This window comes from Schistocerca gregaria, unplaced genomic scaffold (assembly GCF_023897955.1).
Source record: "Schistocerca gregaria isolate iqSchGreg1 unplaced genomic scaffold, iqSchGreg1.2 ptg000043l, whole genome shotgun sequence".
NCBI lineage: Eukaryota > Metazoa > Arthropoda > Insecta > Orthoptera > Acrididae > Schistocerca > Schistocerca gregaria.
Window position 1 is genome coordinate 3,574,012 of NW_026061702.1, and position 11,560 is coordinate 3,585,571.

Sequence of the window (11,560 nt, forward strand, 5' to 3'; positions counted from 1 at the left end):
GATGTAATAGCCAGTAAGAAGTAGTACAATTCAAGATTTAGGTATCGATTATTGACTTTTTTGCTGGCTTTGGTGCCTTGGACATGAGCTAGGACCTTACGATTCTGCATGAAAGGAGGACTAGCAGCCGAGTTGCACGGTAGAATGTAAAAAGTGTTCATATGTAGTATAAACCTGAGAAATCCGTCCGTTTTCGACACTTGTTATCGAATCGACTTAAAGCCAGATCCTTACATTGGCCCCTCTTCTCTCTGAAACGGTTGTACTTATCGTCTGCAAAGCTATGTCGCGTGCTGCGGTATGCGGAGACACTAAAAGCACCATAGTAGAACACAGATGAAGGATCTAAGTTGATGTAATAGCCAGTAAGGAGTAGTACAATTCAAGTTTTAGGTATCGAATATTCACTTTTTAGCTGGCTTTGGTGCCTTGGACATGAGCTAGGACATCAAGATTCTGCAAGAAAGGAGGACTAGCAGCCGCGTTGCACGGGAGTATGTGAAAAGTGTTCATATGTAGTAAAAACCTGAGAAATCCGTCCATTTTCGTCATTTGTTATCTAACCGACTTGAGGCCAGTTCGTCACATTGGCCCCTCTTCTCTCTGAAACTGTTGTACTTATCATCTGCAAAGCTATGTCGCGTGCTGCGGTATGCGGAGACACTAAAAGCACCATAGTAGAACACAGATGAAGCTTCTAAGTTGATGTAATAGCCAGTAAGGGGTAGTACAATTCAAGATTTAGGTATCGAATATTGACTTTTTTGCTGGCTTTGGCACCTTGGACATGAGCTAGGACCTTAAGATTCTGCATGAAAGGAGGACTAGCAGCCGAGTTGCACGGGAGGATGCGAAAAGTGTTCATATGTAGTAAAAACCTGAGAAATCCGTCCGTTTTCGTAATTTATTATGGAATCGACTTAAAGCAGTGCGTCACATTGGCCGCTCTTCTTTTTGAAACGGTTGTACTTATCGTCTGCAAAGCTATGTCGCGTGCTGCGGTATGCGGAGACACTAAAATCTCCATAGTGGAACACAGATGAAGCTTCTAAGTTGATGTAATAGCTAGTAAGATGTAGTCAATGTAGGTATCGATTATTGACTTTTTAGCTGGCTTTTGTGCCTTGGACATGAGCTAGGACCTTATGATTCTGCATGAAAGGAGGACTAGCAGCCGCGTTGCACGGGAGGATGTAAAAAGTGTTCATATGTAGTAAAAACCTGAGAAATCCGTCCGTTTTCGTCTTTTGTTATCGAATCGACTTAAAGCCAGATCGTCACATGGGCCCCTCTTCTCTCCGAAACGGTTGTACTTATCGTCTGCAAAGTTATGTCGCGTGCTGCGGTATGCGGAGACACTAAAAGCACCATAGCAGAACACAGATTAAGCTTCTAAGTTGATGTAATAGCAAGTAAGAAGTAGTACAATTCAAGTTTTAGGTATCGATTATTGACCTTTTAGCTGGCTTCTGTGCGTTGGACATGAGCTAGGACCTTATGATTCCGCATTGAAGGAGGACTAGCAGCCGAGTTGCTTGGGAGAATGTGAAAAGTGTTCATATGTAGTAAAAACCTGAAAAATGCGTCCGTTTTCGTCATGTGTTATCGAATCGAGTTATAGCCAGATTGTCACATTGGCCGCTCTTCTATCTGAAACGGTTGTACTTATCGTCTGCAAAGCTATGTCGCGTGCTGCGGTATGCGGAGACACTAAAAGCACCATAGTAGAATACAGATGAAGCTTCAAAGTTGATGTAATAGCCAGTAAGAAGTAGTACAATTCAAGATTTAGGTATCGATTATTGACTTTTTTGCTGGCTTTGGTGCTTTGGACATGAGCTAGGACCTTACTATTCTGCATGAAAGGAGGACTAGCAGCCGAGTTGCACGGGAGAATGTAAAAAGTGTTCATATGTAGTATAAACCTGAGAAATCCGTCCGTTTTCGTCACTTGTTATCGAATCGACTTAAAGCCAGTTCGTCACATTGGCCCCTCTTCTCTCTGAAACGGTTGTACTTATCGTCTGCAAAGCTATGTCGCGTGCTGCGGTATGCGGAGACACTAAAAGCACCATAGTAGAACACAGATGAAGGTTCTAAGTTGATGTGATAGCCAGTGAGAAGTAGTACAATTCAAGTTTTAGGTACCGATTATTGACTTTTTAGCTGGCTTAGGTGCCTTGGACATGACCTAGGACCTTAAGATTCTGCATGAAAGGAGGACTAGCAGCCGCGTTGCACGAAAGTATGTGAAAAGTGTTCATATGTAGTAAAAACCTGAGAACTCCGTCCATTTTCGTCATTTGTTATCGAATCGACTTAAAGCCAGTTCGTCACATTGGCCCCTCTTCTCTCTGAAACGGTTGTACTTATCGTCTGCAAAGCTATGTCGCGTGCTGCGGTATGCGGAGACACTAAAAGCACCATAGTAGAACACAGATGAAGCTTCTAAGTTGATGTAATAGCCAGTAAGGAGTAGTACAATTCAAGTTTTAGGTATCGAATATTGACTTTTTAGCTGGATTTTGTGCCTTGGACATGAGCTAGGACCTTAAGATTCTGCATGAAAGGAGGACTATCAGCCGCGTTGCACGAGAGTATGTGAAAAGTGTTCATATGTAGTAAAAACCTGAGAAATCCGTCCGTTTTCGTCATTTGTTATCTAATCGACTTGAGGCCAGTTCGTCACATTGGCCCCTCTTCTCTCTGAAACGGTTGTACTAATCGTCTGCAAAGCTATGTCGCGTGCTGCGGTATGCGGAGACACTAAAAGCACCGTAGTAGAACACACATGAAGCTTCTAAGTTGATGTAATAGCCAGTAAGGAGTAGTACAATTCAAGTTTTAGGTATCGAATATTGACTTTTTAGCTGGCTTTGGCGCCTTGGACATGAGCTAGGACCTTAAGATTCTGCATGAAAGGAGGACTAGCAGCCGCGTTGCACGGGACTATGTGACAAGTGTTCATATGTAGTAAAAACCTGAGAAATCCGTCCATTTTCGTCATTTGTTATCGAATCGACTTAAAGCCAGATCGTCACATTGGCCTCTCTTCTCTCTGAAACGGTTGTACTTATCGTCTGCAAAGCTATGTCGCGTGCTGCGGTTTGCGGAGACACTAATATCACCATAGTGGAACACAGATGAAGCTTCTAAGTTGATGTAATAGCTAGTAAGATGTAGTCAATTTAGGTATCGATTATTGACTTTTTAGCTGGCTTTGGTGCCTTGGACATGAGCTATGTCCTTAAGATTCTGCATGAAAGGAGGACTAGCAGCCGAGTTGCATTGGAGAATGTGGAAAGTGTTCATATGTTGTAAAAACCTGAGAAATCCGTCCGTTTTAGTCATTTGTTATCGAATCAACTTGAAGCCAGATCGTCACATTGCCCGCTTTTCTCTCTGAAACCGTTGTACTTATCGTCTGCAAAGCTATGCCGCGTGCTGCGGTATGCGGAGACACTAAAAGCACCATAGTAGAACTCAGATGAAGCTTCAAAGTTGATGTAATAGCCAGTAAGAAGTAGTACAATTCAAGTTTTAGGTATCGATTATTGACTTTTTAGCTGGCTTTGGTGCCTTGGACATGAGCTATGTCCTTAAGATTCTGCATGAAAGGAGGACTAGCAGCCGAGGTGCATGGGAGAATGTGAATAGTGTTCATCTGTAGTAAAACAATGAGAAATACGTCCGTTTTCGGAATATATTATCGAAACGACTTAAAGCAGTGCGTCACATTGGCCGCTCTTCTCTCTGAAACGGTTGTACTTATCGTCTGCAAAGCTATGTCGCGTGCTGCAGTATGCGGAGACACTAAAAGCACCATAGTAGAACACGGATGAAGCTTCTAAGTTGATGTGATAGCCAGTGAGAAGTAGTACAGTTCAAGTTTTAGGTATCGATTATTGACTTTTTAGCTGGCTTTTATGCCTTGGACATGAGCTAGGACCTTATGATTCTGCATGAAAGGAGGACTAGCAGCCGAGATGCATGGGAGAATGTGAATAGTGTTCATCTGTAGTAAAAAAATGAGAAATCCGTCCGTTTTCGTCATTTGTTATCGAATCGACTTAAAGCCAGATTGTCACATTGGCCGCTCTTCTCTCTGAAACGGTTGTACTTATCGTCTGCAAAGCTATGTCGCGTGCTGCGGTATGCCGAGACACTAAAAGCACCATAGTAGAATACAGATGAAGCTTCAAAGTTGATGTAATAGCCAGTAAGAAGTAGTACAATTCAAGATTTAGGTATCGATTATTGAATTTTTTGCTGGCTTTGGTGCCTTGGACATGAGCTAGGACCTTACGATTCTGCATGAAAGGAGGACTAGCAGCCGAGTTGCACGGGAGAATGTAAAAAGTGTTCATATGTAGTATAAACCTGAGAAATCCGTCCGTTTTCGTCACTTGTTATCGAATCGACTTAAAGCAAGATCGTCAAATTGGCCCCTCTTCTCTCTGAAACGGTTGTACTTATCGTCTGCAAAGCTATGTCGCGTGCTGCGGTATGCGGAGACACTAAAAGCACCATAGTAGAACACAGATGAAGGTTCTAAGTTGATGTGATAGGTAGTGAGAAATACTACAATTCAAGTTTTAGGTATCGATTATTGACTTTTTAGCTGGCTTAGGTGCCTTGGACATGAGCTAGGACCTTAAGATTCTGCATGAAAGGAGGACTAGCAGCCGCGTTGCACGGGAGTATGTGAAAAGTGTTCATATGTAGTAAAAACCTGAGAAATCCGTCCATTTTCGTCATTTGTTATCGAATCGACTTAAAGCCAGTTCGTCACATTGGCCCCTCTTCTCTCTGAAACGGTTGTACTTATCATCTGCAAAGCTATGTCGCGTGCTGCGGTATGCGGAGACACTAAAAGCACCATAGTAGAACACAGATGAAGCTTCTAAGTTGATGTAATAGCCAGTAAGGAGTAGTACAATTCAAGTTTTAGGTATCGAATATTGACTTTTTAGCTGGCTTTGGTGCCTTGGACATGAGCTAGAACCTTAAGATTCTGCATTAAAGGAGGACTATCAGCCGCGTTGCACGGGAGTATGTGAAAAGTGTTCATATGTAGTAAAAACCTGTGAAATCCGTCCATTTTCGTCATTTGTTATCTAATCGACTTGAGGCCAGTTCGTCACATTGGCCGCTCTTCTCTCTGAAACGGTTGTACTTATCGTCTGTAAAGCTATGTCGCGTGCTGCGGTATGCGGAGACACTAAAAGCACCATAGTAGAACACAGATGAAGCTTCTAAGTTGATGTAATAGCCAGTAAGGTGTAGTACAATTCAAGTTTTAGGTATCGAATATTGACTTTTTAGCTGGCTTTGGCGCCTTGGACATGAGCTAGGACCTTAAGATTCTGCATGAAAGGAGGACTAGCAGCCGAGTTGCACGGGAGGATGCGGAAAGTGTTCATATGTAGTAAAAACCTGAGAAATCCGTCCGTTTTCGTAATTTATTATGGAATCGACTTAAAGCAGTGCGTCACATTGGCCTCTCTTCTCTCTGAAACGGTTGTACTTATCGTCTGCAAAGCTATGACGCGTGCTGCGGTATGCGGAGACACTAAAAGCACCATAGTAGAACACAGATTAAGCTTCTAAGTTGATGTAATAGCCAGTAAGAAGTAGTACAATTCAAGATTTAGGTATCGATTATTGACTTTTTAGCTGGCTTTTGTGCCTTGGACATGAGCTTGGACCTTATGATTCTGCATGAAAGGAGGACTAGCAGCCGAGTTGCATGGGAGAATGTGAAAAGTGTTCATATGTAGTAGAAACCTGAGAAATCCGTCCGTTTTCGTCATTTGTTATCGAATCGACTTAAAGCCAGATCGTCACATTGGCCGCTCTTCTCTCTGAAACGGTTGTACTTATCGTCTGCAAAGCTATGTCGAGTGCTGCGGTATGCGGAGACACTAAAATCACCATAGTGGAACACAGATGAAGCTTCTAAGTTGATGTAATAGCTAGTAAGATGTAGTCAATTTAGGTATCGATTATTGACTTTTTAGCTGGCTTTGGTGCCTTGGACATGAGCTATGTCCTTAAGATTCTGCATGAAAGGAGGACTAGCAGCCGAGTTGCATTGGAGAATGTGGAAAGTGTTCATATGTAGTAAAAACCTGAGAAATCCGTCCGTTTTAGTCATTTGTTATCGAATCAACTTGAAGCCAGATCGTCACATTGCCCGCTTTTCTCTCTGAAACCGTTGTACTTATCGTCTGCAAAGCTATGCCGCGTGCTGCGGTATGCGGAGACACTAAAAGCACCATAGCAGAACACAGATTAAGCTTCTAAGTTGATGTAATAGCAAGTAAGAAGTAGTACAATTCAAGTTTTAGGTATCGATTATTGACCTTTTAGCTGGCTTTTGTGCCTTGGACATGAGCTAGGACCTTATGATTCCGCATGGAAGGAGGACTAGCAGCCGAGTTGCTTGGGAGAATGTGAAAAGTGTTCATATGTAGTAAAAACCTGAAAAATGCGTCCGTTTTCGTCATGTGTTATCGAATCGACTTAAAGCCAGATTGTCACATTGGCCGCTCTTCTATCTGAAACGGTTGTACTTGTCGTCTGCAAAGCTATGTCGCGTGCTGCGGTATGCGGAGACACTAAAAGCACCATAGTAGAATACAGATGAAGCTTCAAAGTTGATGTAATAGCCAGTAAGAAGTAGTACAATTCAAGATTTAGGTATCGATTATTGACTTTTTAGCTGGCTTAGGTGCCTTGGACATGACCTAGGACCTTAAGATTCTGCATGAAAGGAGGACTAGCAGCCGCGTTGCACGAAAGTATGTGAAAAGTGTTCATATGTAGTAAAAACCTGAGAAATCCGTCCATTTTCGTCATTTGTTATCTAATCGACTTGAGGCCAGTTCGTCACATTGGCCCCTCTTCTCTCTGAAACGGTTGTACTTATCGTCTGCAAAGCTATGTCGCGTGCTGCGGTTTGCGGAGACACTAAAATCACCATAGTGGAACACAGATGAAGCTTCTAAGTTGATGTAATAGCTAGTAAGATGTAGTCAATTTAGGTATCGATTATTGACTTTTTAGCTGGCTTTGGTGCCTTGGACATGAGCTATGTCCTTAAGATTCTGCATTAAAGGAGGACTAGCAGCCGAGTTGCATTGGAGAATGTGGAAAGTGTTCATTTGTAGTAAAAACCTGAGAAATCCGTCCGTTTTAGTCATTTGTTATCGAATCAACTTGAAGCCAGATTGTCACATTGCCCGCTTTTCTCTCTGAAACCGTTGTACTTATCGTCTGCAAAGCTATGCCGCGTGCTGCGGTATGCGGAGACACTAAAAGCACCATAGTAGAACTCAGATGAAGCTTCAAAGTTGATGTAATAGCCAGTAAGAAGTAGTACAATTCAAGTTTTAGGTATCGATTATTGATTTTTAACTGGCTTTGGTGCCTTGGACATGAGCTATGTCCTTAAGATTCTGCATGAAAGGAGGACTAGCAGCCGAGATGCATGGGAGAATGTGAATAGTGTTCATCTGTAGTAAAAAAATGAGAAATACGTCCGTTTTCGGAATATATTATCGAATCGACTTAAAGCAGTGCGTCACATTGGCCGCTCTTCTCTCTGAAACGGTTGTACTTATCGTCTGCAAAGCTATGTCGCGTGCTGCGGTATGCGGAGACACTAAAAGCACCATAGTAGAACACGGATGAAGCTTCTAAGTTGATGTGATAGCCAGTGAGAAGTAGTACAGTTCGAGTTTTAGGTATCGATTATTGACTTTTTAGCTGGCTTTTATGCCTTGGACATGAGCTAGGACCTTATGATTCTGCATGAAAGGAGGACTAGCAGCCGAGATGCATGGGAGAATGTGAATAGTGTTCATCTGTAGTAAAAAAATGAGAAATCCGTCCGTTTTCGTCATTTGTTATCGAATCGACTTAAAGCAGATCGTCAGATTGGCCGCTCTTCTCACTGAAACGGTTGTACTTAACGTCTGCAAAGCTATGTCGCATGCTGCGGTATGCGGAGACACTAAAAGCACCATAGTAGAACACAGATGAAGCTTCAAAGTTGATGTAATAGCCAGTAAGAAGTAGTGCAATACAAGATTTAGGTATCGATTATTGACTTTTTTGCTATCTTTGGTGACTTGGACATGAGCTAGGACCTTAAGATTCTGCATGAAAGGAGGACTAGCAGCCGAGTTGCACGGGAGAATGTAAAAAGTGTTCATATGTAGTAAAAACCTGAGAAATCCGTCCGTTTTCGTCATTTGTTATTTAATCGACTTAAAGCCAGATCGTCACATGGGCCCCTCTTCTCTCTGAAACGGTTGTACTTATCGTCTGCAAAGCTATGTCGCGTGCTGCGGTATGCGGAGACACTAAAAGCACCATAGTAGAACACAGATTAAGCTTCTAAGTTGATGTAATAGCCAGTAAGAAGTAGTACAATTCAAGTTTTAGGTATCGATTATTGACCTTTTAGCTGGCTTTTGTGCCTTGGACATGAGCTAGGACCTTATGATTCCGCACGGAAGGAGGACTAGCAGCCGAGTTGCTTGGGAGAATTTGAAAAGTGTTCATATGTAGTAAAAACCTGAAAAATGCGTCCGTTTTCGTCATTTGTTATCGAATCGACTTAAAGCCAGATTGTCACATTGGCCGCTCTTCTCTCTGAAACGGTTGTACTTATCGTCTGCAAAGCTATGTCGCGTGCTGCGGTATGCGGAGACACTAAAAGCACCATAGTAGAATACAGATGAAGCTTCAAAGTTGATGTAAGAGCCAGTAAGATGTAGTACAATTCAAGATTTAGGTATCGATTATTGGCTTTTTTGCTGGCTTTGGTGCCTTGGACATGAGCTAGGACCTTACGATTCTGCATGAAAGGAGGACTAGCAGCCGAGTTGCACGGGAGAATGTAAAAAGTGTTCATATGTAGTATAAACCTGAGAAATCCGTCCGTTTTCGTCACTTGTTATCGAATCGACTTAAAGCCAGATCGTCACATTGGCCCCACTTCTCTCTGAAACGCTTGTACTTATCGTCTGCAAAGCTATGTCGCGTGCTGCGGTATGCGGAGACACTAAAAGCACCATAGTAGAACACAGATGAACGTTCTAAGTTGATGTGATAGCCAGTGAGAAATACTACAATTCAAGTTTTAGGTATCGATTATTGACTTTTTAGCTGGCTTAGGTGCCTTGGACATGAGCTAGGACCTTAAGATTCTGCATGAAAGGAGGACTAGCAGCCGCGTTGCACGGGAGTATGTGAAAAGTGTTCATATGTAGTAAAAACCTGAGAAATCCGTCCATTTTTGTCATTTGTTATCGAATCGAGTTAAAGACAGTTCGTCACATTGGCCCCTTTTCTCTCTGAAACGGTTGTACTTATCGTCTGCAAAGCTATGTCGCGTGCTGCGGTATGCGGAGACACTAAAAGCACCATAGTAGAACACAGATGAAGCTTCTAAGTTGATGTAATAGCCAGTAAGGAGTAGTACAATTCAAGTTTTAGGTATCGAATATTGACTTTTTAGCTGGCTTTGGTGCCTTGGACATGAGGTAGGACCTTAAGATTCTGCATGAAAGGAGGACTAGCAGCCGCGTTGCACGGGAGTATGTGAAAAGTGTTCATATGTAGTAAAAACCTGAGAAATCCGTCCATTTTCGTCATTTGTTATCGAATCGACTTAAAGCCAGATCGTCACATTGGCCTCTCGTCTCTCTGAAACGGTTGTACTTATCGTCTGCAAAGCTATGTCGAGTGCTGCGGTATGCGGAGACACTAAAATCACCATAGTGGAACACAGATGAAGCTTCTAAGTTGATGTAATAGCTAGTAAGATGTAGTCAATTTAGGTATCGATTATTGACTTTTTAGCTGGCTTTGGTGCCTTGGACATGAGCTATGTCCTTAAGATTCTGCATGAAAGGAGGACTAGCAGCCGAGTTGCATTGGAGAATGTGGAAAGTGTTCATATGTAGTAAAAACCTGAGAAATCCGTCCTTTTAGTCATTTGTTATCGAATCAACTTGAAGCCAGATCGTCACATTGCCCGCTTTTCTCTCTGAAACGGTTGTACTTATCGTCTACAAAGCTATGTCGCGTGCTGCAGTATGCGGAGACACTAAAAGCACCATAGTAGAACGCAGATGAAGCTTCTAAGTTGATGTGATAGCCAGTGAGAAGTAGTACAATTAAAGTTTTAGGTATCGATTATTGACTTTTTAGCTGGCTTTTGTGCCTTGGACATGAGCTAGGACCTTATGATTCTGCATGAAAGGAGGACTAGCAGCCGAGTTACATGGGAGAATGTGAAAAGTGTTCATATGTAGTAAAAACCTGAGAAATCCGTCCGTTTTCGTCATTTGTAATCGAATCGACTTAAAGCCATATCGTCACATTGGCCGCTCTTCTCTCTGAAACGGTTGTACTTATCGTCCGCAAAGCTATGTCGCGTGCTGCGGTATGCGGAGACACTAAAAGCACGATAGTAGAACACAGATGAAGCTTCAAAGTTGATGTAATAGCCAGTAAGAAGTAGTACAATTCAAGATTTAGGTATCGATTATTGACTTTTGTGCTGGCTTTGGTGCCTTGGACATGACCTAGGACCTTAAGATTCTGCGTGAAAGGAGGACTAGGAGCCGCGTTGCACGGGAGAATGTAAAAAGTGTTCATATGTAGTAAAAACCTGAGGAATCCGTCCGTTTTCATCATTTGTTATCGAATCGACTTAAAGCCAGATCGTCACATGGGCCCCTCTTCTCTCTGAATCGGTTGTACTTATCGTCTGCAAAGCTATGTCGCGTGCTGCAGTATGCGGAGACACTAAAAGCACCATAGTAGAACACAGATGAAGCTTCTAAGTTGATGTGATAGCCAGTGAGACGTAGTACAATTCAAGTTTTAGGTATCGATTATTGTCTTTTTAGCTGGCTTTGGTGCCTTGGACATGAGCTAGGACCTAAAGATTCTGCATGAAAGGAGGACTAGCAGCCGCGTTGCACGGGAGGATGTAAAAAGTGTTCATATGTAGTAAAAACCTGAGAAATCCGTCCGTTTTCGTCATTTGTTATCGAATCGACTTAAAGCCAGATCGTCACATGGGCCCCTCTTCTCTCTGAAACGGTTGTACTTATCGTCTGCAAAGCTATGTCGCGTGCTGCGGTATGCGGAGACACTAAAAGCACCATAGCAGAACACAGATTAAGCTTCTAAGTTGATGTAATAGCAAGTAAGAAGTAGTACAATTCAAGTTTTAGGTATCGATTATTGACCTTTTAGCTGGCTTTTGTGCCTTGGACATGAGCTAGGACCTTATGATTCAGCACGGAAGGAGGACTAGCAGCCGAGTTGCTTGGGAGAATGTGAAAAGTGTTCATATGTAGTAAAAACCTGAAAAATGCGTCCGTTTTCGTCATGTGTTATCGAATCGACTTAAAGCCAGATTGTCACATTGGCCTCTCTTCTATCTGAAACGGTTGTACTTATCGTCTGCAAAGCTATGTCGCGTGCTGCGGTATGCGGAGACACTAAAAGCACCATAGTAGAATACAGATGAAGC